We start from the raw sequence: 24710 nt of genomic DNA on the forward strand, positions 1-24710 counted from the left end.
TTATACTCATGGCAGCCTCACTGTAGGCTTTCTCCGGTTCTGAACATGGAAGTTTTGTTTGGAAGTAATATGTGAATCAGATTTAGGGGTCATATAAGCCGAACCTCCAAAATCTGAAAATTAATGGTTTAATTCATATTGAAAACTTGTGCATGTAAACATACCTCATAATACTGTGAAGCTATTCATGTCTGGTATATAGTTTGGTATATCTATTTAGAAAGTATTTTCAATTTCTTATCTTCTAATAGTACTTCTTACAGTTCAAATATGAAAGTTGAATGTCTCTCAAGAATCCTGCTAAAATGAGCATGTTTACAGAGTTTATTAAAACACATGGATTGTTCACACAGTTTGATGCGTTTCAATTTACAGTCTTTTGATATGTCTCCGCTGCACAGTAAAGTCCCAGTGGGATCACCAGTTAAACGGCTCTACATGGGCAGTACGTACATTTGTGTGGGGAGTGGGGGCCAACTTAATCGTTTAGCTTTGCCAATGCCATCCTCCTATTTGTGGCAGATTAAGGCTCTCCACAGTTTGACAAACAGCTTTCTACACAACGCACCAATCATGTTTTTTTTATCCCATTTTGGGCATGAGGAAGAATGGCACTAGAGAGGCAGCAAATTACATGTGTCATTATTAATGGACCAGCGCTTGTGATAATGCATCTACATTAAGGCCCACACATTTCACACACACACACACACACTCGGAGCTAATTCCTCCTCACAGCTGTCTGCGCTCCTCAGTGGGGCTTTTAGTTCTCAATCAATCGAATCCACTGCCTCTTACACAAGCATGAAGACGCCCGCACACAAGATGCACAAATCAAGGCACTCTTGCAAAAGTCTGACATTCTCACTGGCATCAAACAAGCTAGCTTGCACACACACAGACTTGCATCTTCTGCAGGCTTCGCTGTGACGTTAAATGAAGCAGAAGGTCCAGAGTAACGATAAATTGCCAAACTCCCACGCTCTTTAATTGAAACCTACTCGCTTTGCTCTGATGCACTGCACGAGTCTGGGAGGGAAGTGTTTGAATTCAGCAAGGCCAAGAGCAAGAACTGAACCGAATTCCTACAAAAATACCATCCATTCTGCTGCTTTCAGAACAATTTCCATTTAGTGAGTTTAGATAATGTGCTTTAAAGGAATAGTTCACTCAAAAATGTAATTCTGCCTCATGTCAATGCCTCATGTCAATCCAAGCCCATGAGACTTTGGTCAATCTTCGAAACACAAACTAAGAGATTTTTAATGAAACCTGAAGAGTTCCCTCTGTACGGAATACAGTTTATTCAAAGAATAATAAAGAATTATGCCAACAAAGCTTCATTCAAATTAAATGTTTTTTTTTGTTCTTTATGCTATCAGGACAGAAGTAACATCCCGACAACTTTGACTTTACGCACTCTAAAAAGTATGATCATTATAGAGGAGTTAAAATGATTCCCATTCTGTGCTTTACTACACACCAGTGCTCAGAAAAGTAATTGGCCTCTCCACACTTCATGAGTGCAGCAGAAAACCATTACTACTTTAAAAGGAAGTTGATCTGTTTTGGTAGTGCATAATGTTTGTTGCCACAGTTTATCTGTTTAGACACTAGTCATATGATAGTGAATACAGTCCAGTTGAGTGGGAGTTTAAGTGCCACTACACCACACCATCAGGCAGAGACAGAGAGAGAAGCGAGAGTGGTCTGGCTTTGGTATTTGCTGCCCAGATGGGTCCCTCGTATTCAACAATGTGTTCAACAGACAAAGTGCTGAAGAGAACCAACGAGAGATACCAGTGAAAACAAATGGAAACTCCTCCACGTATCCATTAAACATATGCACACTCATACATAACTCATCCATATGATTTTGCACGGTAATATGCACTGATAGAGATTCATTGCAGTTGCAGCAATCACTCCCATCTTCTCATTATTGATAAGAGCCCTTGTCCTACCTGCTCAGACAAGCAGGTTTCCTCAGCTCTCAGACTCACTCTCACCTAATCAATGTGTTCTGCCTCTCTATAGCTCCTCCAGTGTCTATTACAGACCTGATCCATTTATCTGTTTCTAAGTCTGGAGGAATATCTGGATAAGGAGCATGTCTCGAGGTGATTTGCCATGCAGTGTAAATGATAAATAAATTAACTGATGTGTCAGTGGGAAACGAAATCTCTGCATTTTTTAAATGCTTAAAAAAAATACAAATAAAATTTGATTGGTTCTGTTAACAGTTCTCAAACATGCATTCACCAATGCAAAGGGAATACAATAACAAAACACAACGATTTCCTGCACAGCTACAACTAGAGTCTACAGTGTCAAGGAGCTTGACGTTTTCTAATTCTAATTCGCTCTAATTAAACAATTTTTGCAGTCAACTTCATTAAACCAATTTTAACAATCGTAGCAGACATCCCACCAGCGCTTCACACTCCAGTTCTAGAGGTGACAAAAACAACTGACATTTTAACGGCGGATGGAAAACAATTGCAATTCTGCCACATAATGGACTGGAGTGTGAAGTCCTGGTATAAGTGAAATATAGCTTATATGGTATAGTATTATATATTTAGCATAAATGATTTGGTACTTCCTCTAAAATACTTAATGAACTATTAATGTAATTGTTATGGAGACCGAATTGTTAATTGGAATCATTGCTTGAATCAATTATTTGATAGGGCAACACAGTATATTGAAATTACAAGAATGTCTCGAATGTACAAATCGCAATATCCTTATTGCAATGGCTTGCGTTAACTAAATGATTTAAAAGCTTTTAAAAAGTCAACGCAGTCGACACAAGTTTAGGTCAACGCAGGACTGAACTGACTCTCAATTATTATAATTTAAACTTATTTTACACACTTGAACTGTATTATTTAACAAGTTAGTATCACAGTTGATTCTGAATGTCGAATTGCTCCATTTCCTCTAGTTGTTCGTTATGGTATAGACGACCCAAGATCCGTGTAATTATGGGTGCTTATGTAGAAACACTGCTTGCACTGACAACCTCAGGGCAGTTACAGAACAAGCCCTTGAGCTTTTCACTGTTGCCCTATGGAACTGTGGGGGATAGAAAACCACAGATAAACCACAACCTTGACTGAAACCAGACCTCAACTCAGAGAACATGAGAAAAGCAGAACGCAAGTGAGAGAAACAATCTTTCTTCTATAGATTCTGTATAGGATGTATTTCCTCTATAAGTTCAGAGCGTAATGTGCAAGCCGAAACTGAGAAATGAAGTCTATGTTCTGCACGTCTAATGGATGTACACACGAGTTCCTTTCACATGACTCATATCAGGACTTCAATGCATCTTCCAACAAACAACCCTTTTAGACCTCTTCATAAAAACACAGAAGGATGATTTTATGAGCCCGATATGTCACACTGACTTTCTACTATAAATAAATCAAAATATTAAAAACTAAAAATCAGTCTATTTAATAATTTGTGCTCATAAGTGAGTGTTAGATGACAACTGGTGATCTAAGTCTAAATGTAGAATTAGAGGAAATGAGCACAAACTATTTAATATCCAAAATTGTTCAATGCAAACTATTTGTTAAAAGTGATCGCCAACTGTTTATAATGGCATCCTGATTTTTGCCACACCTGCCCATGACAAACTTCATTTACTTTAACCCTCATAAGGTATTCAGGTCTGTTTAGAAATAAATAAATAAACATGTAGGTTTCATAAATATGGACTGTTTTTGAGCCATCATGAGTTATTAAGTTTCTACATTTTTTAATTAATCAAAAAGGAGTAAATGCAGTTATAACATGGCATGGTCACTTTCAAACCTTTGACATATTTTCACATTCACAAGCTGTTGACCAGACACAATATAATTTTAGTTGAAAAGTATTAAGTTGAAATGGTAAAATGTTGAAAAGTTGAAATGAATGTTTTATTAAACAACAATTCTTCAGGTCCAAACAGAATGTGAAATAGTATACAGATTTTGAATGTATTATGAGGGTTAAACACCAACGCCTATTGTCGAGCCTAAAGTCAACCATAAATGAACACAAAAACTTCACTTCGCTTAGCAAGTCTTCACTCACCAGGTATCCCATCACAGCTTCACAGCCCAATATACATGTGTGGAAGGGGCTATTAAAACATGCTACTCATTACCACGCTTCATCCTCTCTCATGGCATAAGATACAATTTGCAATTAATGCTGTAAAGAGGAGTACAGAAATGCTTAAGACTAAAAAAAAAAGTAACAAAAACGGCAAGAACCCTGTCAAAGAGAATTCACAATCACTTCCTCCCGACAGGCTTCCCCATTTCCCACCTTTTCACAGCCTCATCGCATGCTCTTCAGCGAACCCTCGAGCCCATATGGAAACGAACACACTGCCTCCATCGCAGCTGTGAACTCAGCTTGTATTTTTAGGTCTAAAGTAACAGCTCTCCAAACACAGATCTCACGCCGACGCAGAAGGAAAGATTATAACTGTACAAACAATGGATTCAGCATGCGGCGTTCATAGTGGAGTCCACAGCATAATACACTAAACTGAAATGGTAACAACCCTTACTGTACTCCATCACATTATCCAATAAGCTGACCGACCGAATGAGGACATCCATCATCTTATAGCGCTCCTCATCCAGGCCTGTTTCTTTTCACTACGGATCGACTCTTCCTGGACCTTGATACTCATTGATTGCATATCATAAGCTCACACGTACACTTAATCAGGAAATGACTCTACGGTTCAAGCTATGTGGTCATTCAACACGTTAAAGGGAGGCCTGAGCTTAATGATTAGCATATGGAGCGGGGCCATGAGAACAGATTTTAAACAGCACTGAGGTCTTTCTATTTACTGACTCATCCGACTAGACCACATTCACATTAAAGCTGCAGTGACCTATCAGATCCTGAATTTCCCGCATCGGCCCGTCTGTGAAATTAGGCCAGCTAATCTGTCTCATCACCGCAGTTTTGTTCAGCACCAGTCATATCAAGAGTACATTTTTATTCAAAACAAAACCTGTAAAGTTAAAAGGAAACAATATTTGCAGCCCACTATATTTCCGCAACATGAAACATGAAAAAAAGTATGTTCTTCATTAAACCCTTGAATACATAATGTACAAAAAAATATTTAATACAACTTTACAATAATATAATATAATATAATATAATATAATATAATATAATATAATATAATATAATATAATATAATATAATATAATATAATATAATATAATATAATATAATATTGGATGACATTTTTTTTCTGATTGGTCAGTATATTGTAGTTTGTATTAAAGGTGTTGAATGGTCATCAAACAGGTTTCATTTTGAACATCTGGACTAATGTTCGTCAACGAATCATGACCAAAAAGACCAGAAGAAGACCACTAACGAGTTTGAGATTTTGATTTCATGTCGACTTGAAAGTTCAAAAATAGCAACAGCGTGGCTTGAAATGGACAGCTCTTAAAAATACAGCGCCGTTTCCTCATGCGGATGCCTAGCTCTGCACATCATATCTCATATCTCAAAGCAGACCACTACTATAAATGGCCTTTATGACATCATAACCTCTCTGGGCTTACAGCGACGTGTCATTTGACCACACCACTAACTAAAGGACGTCCGAAGAAGTGGACAATGTAAAAAAAAAAAAAAGATATTATGTGAAGAAACTAACAAATAAGCACACTGATAAATACCAGAGAAAAGTGATATAAATACGAGAGAAAAGTGATGTGGATGTGAGATGTTTGATGAATTGGTCGTTAAGTGTTCAGTGGCTATCCTATGCAATCCATGTAGCACCCTCTTTTAAGTGTACACTAGAGGTTCCTGCAAGCCCCCCTCTCTCTCTCTCTCTCTCTCTCGCTGTCGTCTGTCGTGCCAGTACCAGGGCATCATTGCAATCATAACACACAGTGCTGGCACTCCAACCTACCCTGTGACCATGGAGACGAGAAGAGCGTAAAATAACAACACTGCTCTCATAAGTCCAGCTGTACAAGCCGCAGTGCCACTGACACTCAACTCTGCTTTGAAATAAAAGCCCCATTTCTCATCTATTCAGGTCCAGCAAACATTGACTGGTCTATAAAAGGGGTTCAAATGGACTTGAACTGGGGGTTACATCAAAAAGCTTTGATTCCGACAGTGTGCTGGCATCCCGAAAGATGGCCTAGGCCATTTTTAAATGTAAAACTGATGTAGGCAGCTGCTAGCTCATTTGTCACCTGCCTTATCAGTGACAGCAGCCTGCCCTGTGTGCTAGCCAAGGCTGTCAGGAGAGAAACCGGAGGAAAAGCCACCCAAAGCAACTTCGCCCCCTCTTCACACCCTCGTGTTGGTCCGAAGCTCCAATCAGTGCCTGTCACTGTCAGCCAGGTGATGAAATGTGTGTCTTGAGGGGCCAAGAAACCTCCAAACAGGTGTAACAATAAGACAGGGAGAAATGCAAGAGGCTTGGTGAACGTAGGGATGGATACAGTAGCTGATTTGGTGAAAAAACTAAAAGGTTTATTAAAACTTGTCTAAACCAGCCAATAACTGATTGTTACCTTAGATTTGCTACTGTAAACAAACTATGATAAGGATAATAAACTACACAGCTCTGTGGGAGAATTTCAATAAATATCAATTAGAAAATGTTTATACTTGTTTTAACACACATTACTATTCAAAATAAATGTTTTTAAAAGAAAACTCTTACGCAAACCAAGGCTGCATTTATTTTATCAGGATTCTTTAAAAAAAAAGAAAAAAAAAAGAACAGCATTTGAAAAATAAATCTTTTACAACAAATTTTTTACATGTATTATTAGTATTTTTATATCCAATTGTATTTTAATCGGAAGGCAATATCTAATTTTATATCTATCATATATTTAATCATTCATATTTGTTAATTCTTCAAATTATAAAAAAAAAAAAAAAAAAAAAAATTTCATATTGCTGTTGGCGCTGTTTTATAAAAGTACAAACGCACACACAGACGCACCATTCACACACACAAACCCCACACTCTCACTCACTAAACGAGTTTTCGCTCGCTCAGAGTTGTGAGTGAAGAGAAACACCTGAGAGAGTGTGAGAGAATGACAACCACACCTCACTCGTCGTATTTCTCTGAACAGTGAGAACAGGTTGTCCCTCAGAACGACTAGAGGAGGCGTTTCCACTGCCTCTATTAGCTTTACAAAACCATTCCAGCCCGGGAATCTATATGTGGGTGACTTATGAGAGAGGGACCAGGCAAGGACAAGGCATTTGAATTATTCAGAGTCGGCGCTCATTTACACCAGAATGGCTGCCTCGACTAAGCTCAGAGTCTGACATATGACTCACATAAAGGATTTAGCTAAGTCCAACTGGAAGTACATCCAGGCTAATTGAAATGTATTTCTATTAGCAGGCTGATATAGTCTCTGTGATATCCATTTAGGGCAGGGCGGTGTTTACATTACATAGCTGAACAGTGAGCGCTTGCATAACAATAGCATAGTGAACGTGCCCAATGTTAGTATAGAGTCTATGGCTGTGTTTAAAGGAATACTAGCATACTGCTTTATAAATACTGTGTTATATACACACGGGATGGTATGCACTATCAGTGTATCACCTTGTGTAAACAGTCTTTACACATAGTATTTTGGCAGTCTGATCCAATAATGATACTGAGTTCAGAGTGAATATTTCTTCCGGTTCATTCATGACTCATATTGAAGGGCAAGTGCACTTTATAGTGTACATTCTGTATGCTGCAGAAATAGTAAGCGTAGTATGCTAGTACATTATCCCAAACAGCACACAAGTTGGCTTGTCTGATAGTTTCAAAATAAAATAAAATAAAATCTTGATGAAAATGAAAAAAAACATTACCCAGATAAACTAGGCTTCAGAATAAATGTGCAGTATCTGAGGAAGCGAAAACAATCTACATAATAAAATTCTTAATTTTTCTTGAGCAAAGAATATTTTGTATTCTAAAAAAAACTTTTGAAACTTTTAAAAAGAATGAAAAAACATAAAAGAATTCAAATCCTGGTTGAAAATAAATAGAACTAAAGTAAAACCAAAGGAGAAAATGTTAAATTAATGTTTTGGGTTCCTTTAGATATTAAACATTTTAATACTGACTTCATATAATGCATATTATAATATTTATAGTTATAATATTTTTCTTGTATAATCTAGAATGATTGTAGGGTTATCAGATACTTGTGTACCAGCTGGAAATAGTGCGGGTTATCAACAGGGAAAATATATGAGAAAAATATGAGAATTTTTTTCAAGCATTATACTTTCTACTTAACACTCTTCTTATAATTTATTCTAAGAGCTTTCGTATTTTATTTCCTAAGGAGATTTTTGTGAATCCGGCCATGGTTACAGAAGGAATAACTTTATTTGTTTCAGTTCTGTCTGCTCTGGTCACCGATGGTCAGTATAGTTTGTAATGTGTTGATTTTCAAGTGATTTGGTCAAAGTGTGGCGACTTGTGTGTTGTTTGCATTCAGTAATGTCTGACTTGATCATTTGGGCACTAGAGTCTGTTAATTGTGAGCGCTGTGTGTTTTTACTGGAAGGAGAATTGTAGACGGAGTCACTGTCTTTGTGCTCTGATGTACATTACTTCTCTGATCACGTTCTGGTTTTGTCTGTAGTACTCACTCGCACACACACACACACACACGCACATGCGCACAAATATATCTCCCTGGATCCCACTGCCACCGCGCTCTAAAAATATCTGCATCAGAAGCTCTCCTAGCTGTGTGTGTGTGTGTGTGTGTGTGTGTTGGGATGAATCACTCAACCAGAGAGAGCTACTCAACTGATCCCTCGCTCTCTGTCTCTGTGAATGTGAAATAAAGAGAGAGAAACAAGGCAACAGAGAAAAAGAGTAAAAGAGGGCATGGTTTTCTAAGAACGGGCTACTGAATACATGCATACATCCAAGTAGGCAGCAACGGCTCAAGAATTTGGATGAGAAAACAACAAACAGTATAGAAATAAAACACACGTAACAAGATCAAATAGTGTACATGTTTACCAACTGTATGTTTTCATGTCTAATGGTCTCAAAAGAACTGGATATTAGTAATAGCCTAAGGATTGTTATAATAATATGCTTTCATTGTATTATTTTCATACAACTTGGTTTAGAATGACAATGTAAACATACAAAAATATGAATTATTGGTTGTTTAATGATAGAATAAGGTAAATGGTGTTTCATATATTGCAGGGGGTTTCAAATGTTTTGATACAAAGGACCGTTAAATATGATGAAACGCATGCTAAAATATTTACTAAAGTCTTTAATTCATAAAGACCTTTTTCAAACTGAATGGGAAAAATAGTAAGGATCATATTATTAAGTTAACAGTTTTTTTTTTTTTTTACCCGGCATTTAAAAAATAAAGCACAAATATTGCTTAAAAGCAGTTAAAGTATATAATAATAGTTTACTACATATAATAATATATTAGGCTATTATATTAATTTGAATAGAGAAAAGTATCCAACAAACCCAAGGAGACAAATAGCAACTATTCTTAAAAGTATGTAAAATAGCTGTATATATTTATAAAAATATAAACATTGTTTTGTGACATGAATTGGATGAAAAAGCCCAGAGTGGGATTTGGCTCCTGATTTCCGAAATCCAGCGCCCGCTACAGATCGCTGCATGCAAATGAGCGTTTCTGAGTGTTGCTGCATGTTATGTACGTGTTGATTAAACACTGCTGGGCAGTGTTTGCATTTTCAGAAAGGTGTGACAGATACGTGCATGCTCAGGTTTGTATTTCAAGAACTGCACTTCCTGTCAGTCAAATAAATCGAGTTTCTCTCCGAATAGCAATAAAGAGAGACCAAGGCACAGGAAAGAAAAGTGAGGAGAAGGGCGAAAGCTAAAAAAAAGTGGCGAGTGACAGAAAAACCTCTCCTCTCCCTCTGAGGATCCATCAGACCCGGCAGGACCCGGCAGGACCCGGCAGGACCCGGCAGGACCCGTCAATCACAGAGACCTCGATCACCTTGCCGCACATTATGGAAGCTGTCCGGCCTGTGAAAAACATTCACGCGCACACTCACACATACTGCCTACGATAAACACATCACCTCCCCCGCCTCGCACCTTATCTGCCACATGTCTTTCTCTCACAGCTTCAGAGCTCAGAAGGACCTGGCGCGTCCCTGCCGAAGGCTTCCCTTTAATTCTTCCTCAAAATCTCACATGAGGAATGACTCATCTCTCCCTGTCTCGGTGAAAGACTTGCTCTGTTCTCGTCTTTCTAAGTGGCCAGTGTCCCTGACCCAGACAAAACAACCTGCAGGAGTGTACAACATAAGAATAACTACAGTATATTTATATGAACATGTTATTATCCGTTAGTATTTTCTTTCAGCCCCTTGGCTAGTGCTAGACACCCAAAAGTACACAATCTTTCAAACGAAAGCAGAATGTTTCAGAATGCATGGGTTGTTTTACTCCATTGCAATTACACGCCATTGAGAATGGAACAATACAGACGCAAAAGCAACAGAAAGTATCATACAATTTTTATAACAGATTGAAAGTGAGCCTTTATTTGAATGAGTAGGTTAGTTTGTGGACCTAGATGATTCAAAAGATCTGACCGATCTTCTTTCTTTATTTATCTAATGAACTCTCATCAACGGTCTTCAGTTTCAGCCTGATCATGTGGTGCTTCTGTGTACTTTTCGAAGTTTGAAAGCTCCAGTCCTCATTCTTCGTGATTACATGGAATTGAGCGACCAGAATGCTCTTCTTTTTTGTTCCACATTTAAAGAAAGAAAGTCATGTGAGCAAAAACAAGAGCCAATGTGAACATATCTGTTGTTTAAAATACAAGAACGTCCAGAAAGACTTTGGACCAATGAGATTTCAGCGTGGGTGGAGCTACCCAGCGACTGTGATGTGTGACACTGTTAAAGGAAAGAATGTATGCAAACTGATATAGCCACAAAAACATTTGGTTGTAGTTGGTTAAATAGTAAAAAAAAATAAAAAAAATAATAAATACTAGTAAGGAAAATGTGGACAGAGACACATAATAACCTTACCATAAAGCTAATTATAGTCGAGAGATTGTCGTCACTGATATCATAATGCAACGGCATAAAATAATAACACTAATATGTGGATTTGCAAGGCACGGCAGATAAGGACGTTTCAATTGTTTCATTTCATTATCTGGCCGGACAAAGAGAGAGAAAGAAGCACCCGTTCGATAATAACTTCCATGAAAAACAGCAGTCTGTGAGACATCCGGCCTGCGACTGACCTTTCCTTTAAGTCTTTATCAGGGAGGCCACGAGGGAAATGACAGCACTTCAGTACGTCCAGTGCATTTCTGCACAGCAGTGATGCTATGCCACGCATGCCAAAAATACTAGAAAAATTTACAAGAAGAATTAAATGTATATTTTCTTTATGTATTTTTCATGTGACACTGACCTCCTACGACCCTCAAACCACTTCATTCACAATATAAATTTCATATAATGCCTACGAGGAATATTTTACAAATGTAAACTTACTGTTAGCATTCATTTGCCAGATCGAAAACACTCTTGAATCTCAACTCTTTGGCCATTATGAAGATATTCTTCCCCAGTCGCCCTTCAATCGATACACTTCAGCCACAGAGGAGGACTTAGCTCCTAAAAAGCTGCAGATATTAAAGATCATTAAGCAACGCTTTCTGTACACAGTCTATCTATTGATACTAGACTGACTGCATTGTTGTGCAGTTTGTGCCGAGAGCTGTGGAGAGTCAAGACGCTTGTCATTTCGGAGCAAAGACTCACTTGAGGACAAACTAACTGGAAATGGGCTTTTCCAAAATATTGCTGCTGTAAACAATGTTGATGTAATGATTTATTTTCTCATTCCAAGTGGAAATTATAAACATTAATCTATGAGGACAGAGGCATGACTTTCATAATAAGAGTTCCCTGATAAGTCATCTCCTGGTAACAGTGGCAGGGTCTCCCTCTACATAGGCAGTGAATGGATATGGGGTGCTGTAATAGAGATGAGAAGACCCCCTGTGAGGGGGAAGAACCTTTTGCTACGCTACAAGCTTTTGGCAATTACCAGAGAGCATATGAATAAATTCATGAGCTCTGACTCTGGTAATTAACTCCTTGTTCAGTAACTAGAGATCAGGAAAAAGAGAAAGAGAAAGAAAAAGAGAAAATGATGAGAACATTTGTAGGTGAAATGAAATGTGTAGGTGAAAAAAATCAGGAAGGGTGAGAGGAGTAGAATAACAGCAAAAGGAATTAGGGATGTCAAAAGTACCAAAGTCAATATTAATATAAAAAATATGTTTAAAATATTAAATAAATTAATAAATAACTTGGAATTTTTTTTTTGAAAAAATTAGTCATATTAATTACAGGACTGCTTGTCAGTCAGACTTGCAGTTAATATAATATTCACTTCTGTTTGGGACCAGTGATTTCGTTGTTGTTGTTTTTTTAGAAATTAATACTTTTATTCAGCAAGGATGCATTAAATTGATCAAATGTGACAGAAAAGACTTTTATAATTAGTGGTCGACCGACATTGGTTTTTTTTGACAGCCGGTGCCGATAACATAAAAAGCAGGGGGCCGTCAGCCGATATAAATTAGTTTTTAATTAATATTTAAGAAATTTAAAATCATTCGGCAAATGGATTAAAAACTAAATGTGTAAAAAAAAATACTTTAGATGACAAAGTTTATTTATTTTTTTACAAATAAATAAACATTTAATAAATATTTGATTAAAAAGAAGTAAACACTGAAACCAGCAGGGCACTCAGTATTCTAGCAAGTTTGTGTGCAGCCATTTATGCTGTGGTGCCCAGGGAGCAGTTGGGGGTTCTGTGCCTTGCTCAAGGACACCTCAGTCGTGGTATTGCCAGCCCGGGACTCAAACCCACAACCTTAGGGTTAGGAGTCATACTCTCTAACCACTAGGCCACTAGGACTTCCCTAGTTTGCAAGGTTTGTGAAATTAAATGTTAGCCATTCAAAGATTTGTTTAAATGAAATAATTTAAACAGCCAAGCAGAAAAACGTATTGGCCAATGCCGATATTTGAAAAATGTCAGATATCGGCCAATATATCGCCCTTGGTGATATATCGGTCAAAGACTATTTATAATGTTATGAAAGCAGAAATCTATTTCAAAAAATGATTTATATTAATTATAGACTCTTGGAAGAAAAAATGCATTATGGTTTCCACAAAATGACTAAGTCTCAAAACTGTTTTTACCATTGATAAGAAGAAATGTTTCTTGATCAACAAATCAGCGTATTAGATGAATATTATAATAATTTCTAAAGGATCTGATAGTTACATGTTAAAAATATTACTATCAACTTGGACCAGTAGTACCAGTACTTTGGACATCCCTACTGGATACTAATGAAGACATAAAGGAAAAAGATGTTGTAGAAGGACACCGAATGAACGGGAAAAAGAGAGACTGAGTGGATTCACATTAAGATCGACTAGAGGAGGAAATAAGGGAGTGTGAAATGACACCAGAGGCAGAGACAGATCCCTGTCAAACTCAAAGCTGAACAGATACTCCTGACGGGTTTATCCACGCACCGCTGGCCCGACTACAACTCAACCAGCATCAGTTCCTGTCCCCACTGACACACTACACGCATACACACAGCCAATCCCACTGAAACATCATCTCACATCCACATTCAGTCTATATGTGCACTAACACGCTCTGACAGGCTGGAAGCTTCTACCTTTCCAAACAGGAGCTGGTATTCAGGATGGGAAGCAAAACGAGTTTCACAACAGAAGCTGAACTATTTCTACTGCCCTGGCGCTGAGAGGAAAGACAACTTGTGAAGGATAAAGATCAAACCTTCGATGAGGAAAAGGTGATCCTTACACATTTCTGTGGCAGAAAACTTTGTGAAAGTTTGTGGAATGACAACATATACTGCATTTCAATAGTTTTTATTTTTAAGAAATTAATGCTTTTAGGATGCATTCAATTGACCAAAAGTAACAATAAAACATTTGCAATGTAAATATTATATATTATATATATTATATATAAATATAATGCTGTTTTGAATTTTTTATTCATCAGCTTATCCAGAAAATTTTATAATTGTTTCCACAAAAATATTAAGCAGCACAACTGTTTTCAACACTGACAATAATAATACATTTCTTGAGCAGCAAACAGCATATTAGAATGATTTCGGTAGGATCACGTGACACTAAAGACTGGTGTAATGATGCTGAAAATGCAGCTTTGCATCACAAAAATAAATTACATTTTAAATACAAATCAAATAGAAAACAGATACTTTCAACCGAAAAAATATATATTTCACATTATTATTGTTTTTAAGATATTTTTGTTTAAATTAGAGAAGCTAAAATATGGTGGGGGGGGGGTATTATAAGATTCCTTTAAGATGGAAACAAACATAGAGGCACAGACAAAAAGACATTAATACAGAGAGGATTCCAGACGACTTTGTGATGATGACAAAGACAACTGGATGTATGAACAAATGCCAAAACAGTGAGTGGAAAAAGAGGAAGTGCAGTGTTGAGTCAGCAAGTGAAAGAGAGATAACAAGTGATCGAAGCATAGCAAGGAAGAAGAAGAGAAACACACACTTAATGCGTTTCACGCAGATGTGTGATGAGGCTGACCTCACATCACCCGTCTTTACACACAACCACTACTGAGAAAGGGACAGGAAACATTCCAGGTTTTTTCCAGTCGTCGCATCTGTCAGAAAACCCTACAGGCAGAAGACATCACACAAGTCTCCCTTTCATAAGAGGCCTATTTTACGTTGAGGGTAAAAAAAGCTTGACCCAAGAAAGAATGAGTCTTGTGCACAAGCCAAGCCAGACACGTTCAAGTAAAAGTAAACCTCTGTCTTACCCAGCAGGATGACACAGGCGGATCTTGACCGGGTAGAAGGTTACAATGTTCAATCGGAGAGAAGAGTCCAGATGAAACCACTAAGACGGGGATGGATAAATCTCTCCTCCTGGTGTCTGAGGGGACGGCTTGTGATTCCCACTCTGTCTGTCCACGTCTGCGTCTGCCTGGCTCCAACAACCCTCACCATTCCCTGCCACATGCAAAAACAGAAGAGGTTTACACTTTAGCAATGAAGTCAGAGTGGCTGTGCTAAATTATATTACCCTATATTCCACCGCTAGACCTATGCTCTTCTGACCAAATCAACATCCAAAACTAAAACTGCATTTCTTAAACTGACTACATACAGTATCAATTTGAGAAAAATATTAATTAGATTTTATATTCACTGTATAATAAAATAAATGTGTTCTGAAATCCTTTTATAATCCCACCACTATTCCTCCTGAATATGTAACCAAGGTAACAGGAGACTACTTGAGCATGTACTTTAAATAGTTTCAGCCGTATGAACCAGCGAGATAACTGAGGGTAGGGATTTCCTTTACTACCAAGCTATTATCATCCATTGTCGAAAAATTAAAAAAAGATCAATAGTTAATCAATCTAACAATAAATTGCTAATGTTACCCTTAAACATAGTTTAATAAATGTTTTATTTGAAACCCTTGTGTGACATATACAACATTCACAACCACAGAGGTCACTCAAGCATCGAATGTGATGGTAAATACATTTATAATGTAACAAAAGATTACTTTTTCAAAAAAAAAAAAAAAAAATTCTATATATATATATTCATCGAAGAATGCTGAAATATTCATATATATATATATATAATCAATGATTCTTGAGCAGCAAATCAGCATATCTGAATGATTTCTGAAGGATCTTGTGACACTGAAGACGGCAGGAATGATGCTGAAAATACAGTTTTGACATCACATGAATAGATTAAAATGTAAAATATATTCAAATAAAAAGTTATTTTAAATTGCAATAATAAATGACAAAATATTATTTTTTTAACTGTATTTTTGATCAAATAAAGACAACCTTAGTGAACAAAACCCTACTAACCCCAAATTCTATATGTATATAATCTTTATTAAATATGCATTTCCCAGTAATAGTTTTTTAATACTAAGTGCACATTCCTCTACACAAATGCTGTTTTCTTTCCCTTAAATTGTCTGACCTCTTGGTCCAGTTTAATGGTTCGTTCCAGGGCTGAGTGCTATGAGGAAAGGCTGTTTAATCAGAATCACGCTCCTGGTCTCTGAAGCTCCTTGGGGAGACCGCATTCACAAAACAAACACTGAACACTATTTATAGATGCCTGTCGACATGGCAACCACTCTATGTTTGTTTGAATCAGAAACTATTTCGCATTTCCCCCCCCCCTCAAATGTTTCACTTCTTGCTTCAAAGCAGGCGCTGAGTCTTGAGAAACTCTTGTCTCCATTTGCTCTGGTATGTTCCTTCAAAACAAGGCCAGGATGGAGGTAATGCTCTGGCAGGACAATACGAGTACTTTTGTGCATTCGTGTGTACAAGCTACTTGTGCTCTTAAATGCTGCTGTAAACCACCACTTAATCTTGTTTAGATGCCATCACCCACGGCAAGAGAAACCGATTTTAACCATAATGTATAAACCCTTCAAGACTCTGAGCGACTTCCCACTCCTATAAAAGCATTGCAACTTATATAATACTCACTGTATAAGCGCAAACAGCTTATATATTTCAAAAATTTGCAATATGCTCCAGTTACATTGTGGTATGAATGGCATAATTAGTAGTTCATTCCTTCACTGGTGTAGTTCATGTTTAGAAGTCTTTATTACAGAATTTGAAATTCCTATTGAGAAAATAAATGAGATCTACATGATCTGTACTGTAGCCTTGTGACCAACACTGAAGAAAGGCTAAATATTTATGCAAATGTTATGAATCAGACATACACACATGCATACCAACTGCTATATATATTTAGACAGACCAATATACTCACATATAAACCATCATCCGTCCTTGTCTTAGTCAGCAGCTAATTTTGCTGACTGACAGGAAAGAATATTAACGAAAGTCTGATGCCCTGCCCACTGTCCGTCAAACACCTCCCACCTCTTCCTTCATAAGGGTTACACACATTACACTTCTTACATTACATTGCAGTATGACTTGATGAAGTTGATGAAGTAAATAGTTAAGATTGACTGTTTAGTCATACTAAAAGTAACAGTTACTCATCTGATTTTACAAAACCTAATCATATCACAGTTCAAATAAGACCGGCTTACTGGAACATGGGTAGTTGGGAAGTGACAAAACCAAAAACATTTCACAAATATATACATACACACGCTGCTGTTCAAATGTTTGAGATCATTAAGGTTTTGAATGCGTTTTAAATGGGGGGTGAAATGCTCGTTTTCACTCAATCTCCTGTTAATCTTGAGTACCTATAGAGTAGTACTGCATCCTTCATATCTCCAAAAAGTCTTTAGTTTTATTATATTTGTAAGAGAAAAATAGTCTGTGCCGATTTTTCCTGGAAAAACACGAGCGCCTGGAGGCGTAACGTGTGGGCGGAGCTAAAGAATCACAAGCGCCAGTAGGCTTTTGCGTTGAGAGCTGGAAGCTGTGACATTACCGTGAGGAAAAAAACGTCATCCAAAACAAACCACGGCTAACAGTCGGATTCAGCCGTTTATTTATGATCCAGAATCAGATCCAGAGGCTGAAACTGAACGAGAGCAGCAGCAGCAACGACTACAGCAGGACGTGAGAGGGGATGTATTGAAACTGTATATATTTGCTTAGCGGTTTTGGAAAATGACTAAGTTCCACTTTATGTCGTCTTTTTTTTTTTTTTTAAAGGTGTACAAGGTTTACTTGATGTGCTTACGCGCCGATAGCTAAGTTAACAACACAGAGATATTTGAAGCAGTTTTACTCACCGCATGCGGTTCCAACACACGATCGTGACCCTTTTTCGTTGGGATTGCATTATCCTTAAGAAATAAACGATATGCAAATCTGGCATCAAACTGGGCCTTGTTTGTAAAACAGCATCTTCGAAATGCAGGGAACAAACAAAAACACTTGCACAACTCCAGTGATGCTCTGTAAAAATAAACTCCATCCACTGGTCCCTTAATGCTGGTTTTTTTTTTGGTAATCTGTGCAGGGTTGTCTTGCCCTCGCAACCAAAAACACACTTCTTTTGTGACATTTCGTGACGCTCTCGCTCTGATCAGTGAATGTCTGTTGTGCTCTCAGTGCTCTGCTATACTGGAGCACGCGCTCTTCCGGCAGACGTGCCCTCAGGACCCATATAAGGAAATTCCGCTCCATCTAACGTCACACAGAGCCATACTCAAAAAAAACTTTCCGAAACTTGTGACAAACCGGAAGGAGTATTTTTGGAACAAAAAAAACTCCTTCAAACGTACAACTTAATTTTTGAAACTTTGTCCATGTTTAGCATGAGAATCCAACTCTTTAACAGTGTAAAAAACTCAGTATGCATGAAATAGCATTTCACCCCCCCCCCCCCTTAAAGAAGTCACTTCTGCTCATAACGGCTACATTTATTTGTCCAAAACTAAAGAAAAACAGTAATATTGTAAAATATTATTAGCATTTAAAATAATGATTTTCTGTTTTAATATGCTTTAAAACATAATTTATTTCTGTGATGCAATTACTCCAGTTTTCAGTGTCACATGATCCTTCACAAAACCTTCAAAAAACAAATTTTCCTGTCCTGTCAGCCATTATACTGTGTAAATAGCACATGCTCTTCAATTGCACACACAAATCCAGCGTGGCTCACTGTATATAATTCCACATTAAAGTGCAAATGAACCTACGAGCATGCAGTGTCATAGCTATGTTGTCAGTTAAGTCATTAAGTTACCAAAAAGGCTGTGATGAGTGGGGCGGGGCCGAGAGCCGTGGGAACAGAGCGAGGCTGGTGGAGTGATTGGGAAATGAGTGACACCTGCTCCACTCACCAGTCTCGAGTCCCTCGGAGGAGATCGGAAGGATACAAAAGAGGAGCGACCAGGCCTGGGCTTTATTTTGTGTTTTGTTTTGGTTGTGCGCAACAGTCGTCCGCGAGGGTTTTATTTGAATGTCCGCCGGTTCCCGCCTCCTTCTTCCCCATGAATATGAAATTTTTATATTGTTACAAAGGCGATTAAAGCTGCCTTAAAACTGTGCATGTGTTTGTTATATATGAGTTACATTCAAGAACATGTCTCTGAAAGGCAATGGTTTTCAAAACTGTTCTGGTCTGGAGCAGCCCAGCACTGTCTCCGTCATCTAACACACCCAGTTCAACTCGTCAGCTCTTTATAGAGACTTTAAGCCCTGAAGTGGGTCAGAAAAGGTAAAGAGTTGTGAGAAAATGCGATACGTGTCAGATCTCCGTCATGTTCTGCAGCGGCAGCTCTTAAAGTAATAGCAGCCAAAAAACATAATAACCAGCTGCTGTGATGTCTGTTAATCAAAGAACAAAAGAAAAAAAAAACAGGAAATCAATAACTTTTGTAGCTTTAAGCTTTAATCTAATTTAAAATTCAGTGTTTGAGAATTTTATTCAATTTCTGTATGTTTCCTACTTGCTGAAGGGCACAGGTAAATATGACATGTATTATACTGGGATTATGTGAAGATTGTTTTAAATTCACTTAAATTAGATGCTGTTATTTAAGTTACAGAAATGTTACAATTGATAGTCCTTAATTACCCTGTAATGAATGGCTACAGTTAATGGTTAAATATTAGAGAGAATAAATGTTCATAGACACATGAGTATTGATATCAGTGATACTTGCCTTAAATTAAAAAAAAAGATGCCATTAAAACAAATATTTATTATTTCTTTATTAATCTGTAGATTTAATGTGAAATTACGCACACACACACACACGCGATTATATTATAAATGCTAACATTGACCTAATGAATGCAGTCAAAATACACTGATACTGAATGCTTATATTAGTGTGGATGGATTGAACTGTAAACTAATAAATCTGCTGATGAATGTTGAAATTCAGTTAACAAACCAAACTATATTTAAAAGTGTGGTTTTATTAAAGCAATAAGCCCCTTGAAGCTGTGGTTTACAGTGAAATCCACTTCGTGTCATCTCTAACAATGCCCCTTAGCTGTAAACCACGGCTTCTTGAGGCTTATTGCTTTATTAAATCACTATTATTAAATCGAGAGGAATACAGTTTAGAAAGGGCATTGTGACATTGTAACTTTATCTCTACCCGCTGGTAGCGGCTTGAGTCATTTTACATTTCAAACAGCACTTTTGCCTCTTTAATGTCAAGGTAACTCTAAAAAGAGTATCTTCTCATCCTGCTTTCATAAAAAGCACTCTCTGTTTCTGTTTCCCGTAATTCAGCAGCTGAGAAGGGCTGCTCTCTTATCTTTCTGACAAATTACAGAAGTGTAATTGTAAAATGGCAGCTGACCACAATGAGTCAAATCTACACTACTTGTATTTGTTCCTTTATGAAACAAGTCAAGGGATGTTTTTAACATGCTAACAATGCTAAGTGACTCTCCTCTATAGCAGAGATCGTGTACTTTTTGTTGGACACAAACCAAAACACAGAATGCTCAACTTAGTGTCTTAGTCTTATTTTTTTTTTCAGGAACCATTAATATGTATACATATTTAAAGATATACAGATATTAGATATTTTCATCTGCTAATCAATCAAGTACACAAGAGTATCAACTGTACTTTTGTCCCTCAGAGCCTCCGTTTTTGGAAGAGGGGGTCCCCAGGTTATTGTACACTACTCTGAAGTAAGATAATATAATAATAACACAAAAAAGATTTGTGCAGCTATGGTGTGTGTGTGTGTGTGTGTGTGTGTGTTTGCATGTTCCTGAGGTCTTTCAGTCTTTAATAACAGCTGTTTGTATTACTAAAGAAAAGGTTAAAAATATCTTAACCTCAACTTTCCCTTCTCTCTCATGCACACACACACACACACACACACACTATATTTGTTTCACTACATTACAGAGTGCATTTTTGAATAGTGAGGACATTTAGGACCTTACTATTTCAAAATTCAGGAAGTATAGCTACACACGTTTACTAGGCTACTAAAACCTAACATTAACTATTTTATAACATGTTTACAAATTTACATACTCTAGTAAACAATTAGTTACCAGAAAATGCACTGATCCAACAAAATGACTGAATATGTCAACTATTTTGTGAATACACAACAGCATAAGCATGCAATAGTATTGTATTAGTTGGAGCTGCAACTAACAGCTATTTAAATGTATTTTCAGTATTTTGAAAGTTATTATGCATCCTGCTTTTAGTTGTAAAGCAGTGTAACTGGCAGATGTTTGACTGAACACAACCTTCAATGGGAAGCGTTTTCTCCTTTAATTAAATGATTATTATGCAATCTTAAATGTTATACACAATTATATGGTTAGATCATCTGTATTATTTGCATTTAACATTTTGGCGCACCCTATCAGAACAGAGTGTTCTGTGACATCATTGCCCATTCGCAGAAACGTTATCAGTCATGGCAAGGGTTTGTCGGAAATCGCCAACTCTCATTGAAAATGAAAGACCTCAGGTTGTTCAGTCTCTACAAACTGCTGTCAGTGTGAACGGCCCATTAGAAGCTACTGAACGAAGCTCCTGGATCACATACGCTAGGCTCAGCAGTAGTTACATAACCACAAACACACACCCCTATCGGTCAGCTCAAAGTTCTCCTGCTCACCGCAGATGGCTGACCTCTGACCTGTGAGAGCGCAGCAGCCAGTCACGCAGCACACTGCTGACACAGATAATGAAAACACACACAAACACTCCACCCAGGACAAGCTTCGTGACAATGATTTACTGGTGAACTCTCAATGGACTCTTGCTTCACAGTGATATAACACTACAGCTCTAAGGGAGCACATACAACCTAATCCTTAAAGGGACAGGCAACACAAAAATAATGTTCTGTCATCATTAACTCACCATCGTGTCACCTGTATGACTTTCTTTCTCCAGTGGAAGACAACTGAGTGTGTGAACTGCGCCTTTCAGTCCAGACACGATCATAAGACTGAGCCAGCCTTTAGTCACTTTATGACATGAACGCTGATAATTTGGCAGTGTTTAGTATTTGCTGTTCTTAACTTACGTAATAATGTCTATAAATGATTTCAGTCACGCAGGGTATCTGTAAATATCAGGTACAGTTTCATTAAAGAGAACCTGGACTTGGTTATTCGTTTGCTCATCTCTGATTGAGGTGAATCTCTAGGTTAACTCCACTTTTTTTTATTTTATGAGAACTACAGGTTACAGAGGCATTGGTGATAAGGTCAAGACTGCAGGGCCTAAAGCATTATGGGAAAAAGAGATTTATTTTTATCTTTATAATGAATCCTCCCTTGGGTATATTGGAGACTTTATAGCCTTCAGTCAACATTAGAATTATTTATAGCTTGAATATTTACATATTTTTATGACTAAGCTTTTTGTCTTGTTTGTTTTTTTATATAGAAAGGGATTGATAACTGTTTTGTGCTATTAAAAATGAATGTGTTATTTTTTAAAAGCACAAAACGGTTATCAATCCTTTCTGTAAAAGATTAAAATGTTGTCCATTTTAAACGTCAGAGGTTTACAGTGTTATAAAAGTTAAACTGAGCACAGAACTTGTTTGCATAGTTAAACTTTGCCACATATTTGACAAGACCATAGGCTAGTTTTCAAAACTCCATGAATCATTATTCAGTAAATAACAACCATCTTGCACACATTTTCTGGGACGAATAAATCATTGATATTTGGGTTAAACAAAAGGAAGCATGTGGATTTTCATTCACCACAGACATACATTACATACAAAATATACAGTGCATATAAACCAACATTATTTTGTACTATTTATATGCTATTATAGTATTTCTTGATATTTTGAATTAGTTTCGTGGTGTAGATGGGGTGTTGAAATACAACTGCTGCTTATTAAATCAATTAATATTGCAATTACAATTGCTATAGTGAAGACAAAAATAATCTCTCACAAGCATAAACACACAAAACAAATAATAATAATTGCACATGACTGTGCTATCATCAGCCTCTCCCACGTACACACACGACAACATGCTCACACACACCAGCAGTCGGTCCTTTCCCAGACACCAGGCCTCTGTTTCTGTAATTCACTTGCTATGTTGCTGCTGGTTTGTTTCACAACACTGTCACATCCAATGAGATTCTCTAGCTGTGCTGGCTTCATGCCACAGTAGAGACCCTCTCGCTGTCGCTCGGATTGTTCCCTCCCCTCCATCAGCATTACATATCAGTGTCTGGCCACCGTCAGCCCACGCTGCCCCAGTCACGCACGCTGAGCTCTTTACTACAGGGTAATTCCATGAGCAAATCCACAGAGGGATAATGCAAGGATTACAGCTGCAAGGCATTATATCCGAAATATAAGCACACTTCAAACTCTATTCACCTGCCTGCACTCTCTCTCTTTCTCTCTCCCCCTTGTCTTTCTCAATAATTACACACCTTGCCCTGACAAAAACATATTGGTGATATCAGATCAGATAATATTTTAATATATATATATATATATATATATATATATATATATATATATATATATATATATATATATATATATTAAAATGTCATTATTTAACGCATCAAAATAAGTTAAGCAATTTCCAACTTTATGATTTAAAAATTTTGTAAGCCAGTTTGAAACATTTGACCAAGATTTGAGACAGCAACTTATTTTTTACAATGTGGTTATATTGTGATATATTCCTCGACACTGAATAATTGCAATATTCATAAATTATGGTATTTTCATGGTTCTCAAATGTATTTAAAAAAATAATAAAAAAATGGCTTTACATTTTTTTTCTAGAAAACACAAGGCAATATCATGGTATAGTACACATCAAATACAATTAGTCTTAGTTTTAGTGTTTTATTTTTAATAGATTTATAACATGGGCATGTATGGGTTATTAGACATAACATTTTTTTTTATTTTAATGGTCAAAAAATGAAATGGAAATATAATGGAACAGTACATGTCCAAAAAAAAAAACAACACTGTTACACCATTCTTTTTTCTAAGTGAAAGCTGTCCCACATAAAGGATGAACACAATCATGTGCTTTAGGAAAAAGGCCTCCTCTCGGAGATCTGTGAAAGCAGCACAAACGGAGTTGGAGTGTGAATAAAACACCACAAGCCCAGCAATCCAGCCCTGACAGTCTATCACGCGGCAGCCCCGCCGTCCGTGTGTGTGTGTGTGTGTGTGCGAGGCCAGGCAGACAGTCAGCGGGGACCTGCCGATTCAATCCAAACCACCACGAGATTTCACCACTCCGACAGCAAAACCTTTTAGCCTTCCCATGCACCCCTACAAACGGTTTGTTAACATTACACCCTCGGAACGACCGGATAAAAGGTCACGCAACCTTTCAGAAAACCTTTTTCTCTCACTTTTAATGAAGACTCTTACATAACAGCGCCAAGGTAGTTCTGAAACCGCAGGAAACAAACACTGAAATACTGAACTGACTCACAAAGTCTCACTGGCAGTGGGACGCACAACACATGATACGGCTGATTCTGCTATTTTTCAAAGAGCTACCCAGTGACCTGAGCTTGCACATCATG

General features: G+C 37.3%; 1 protein-coding gene across 1 annotated transcript in view; it reads right to left on the bottom strand.

Moving 5' to 3' along the window:
* LOC113091827 (ataxin-1-like) overlaps positions 1–24710 on the bottom strand; it is an 82504-nt gene that overhangs the window by 43637 nt on the left and 14157 nt on the right. The window contains exon 2 of the mRNA XM_026257466.1: positions 14984–15176. The gene's annotated coding sequence lies outside the window, so the exon portion shown is untranslated. The remainder of the gene's footprint in view (positions 1–14983; positions 15177–24710) is intronic.

Source organism: Carassius auratus, unplaced genomic scaffold (genome assembly GCF_003368295.1).
Source record: "Carassius auratus strain Wakin unplaced genomic scaffold, ASM336829v1 scaf_tig00214327, whole genome shotgun sequence".
In the NCBI taxonomy this organism is placed as follows: Eukaryota; Metazoa; Chordata; class Actinopteri; order Cypriniformes; family Cyprinidae; genus Carassius; species Carassius auratus.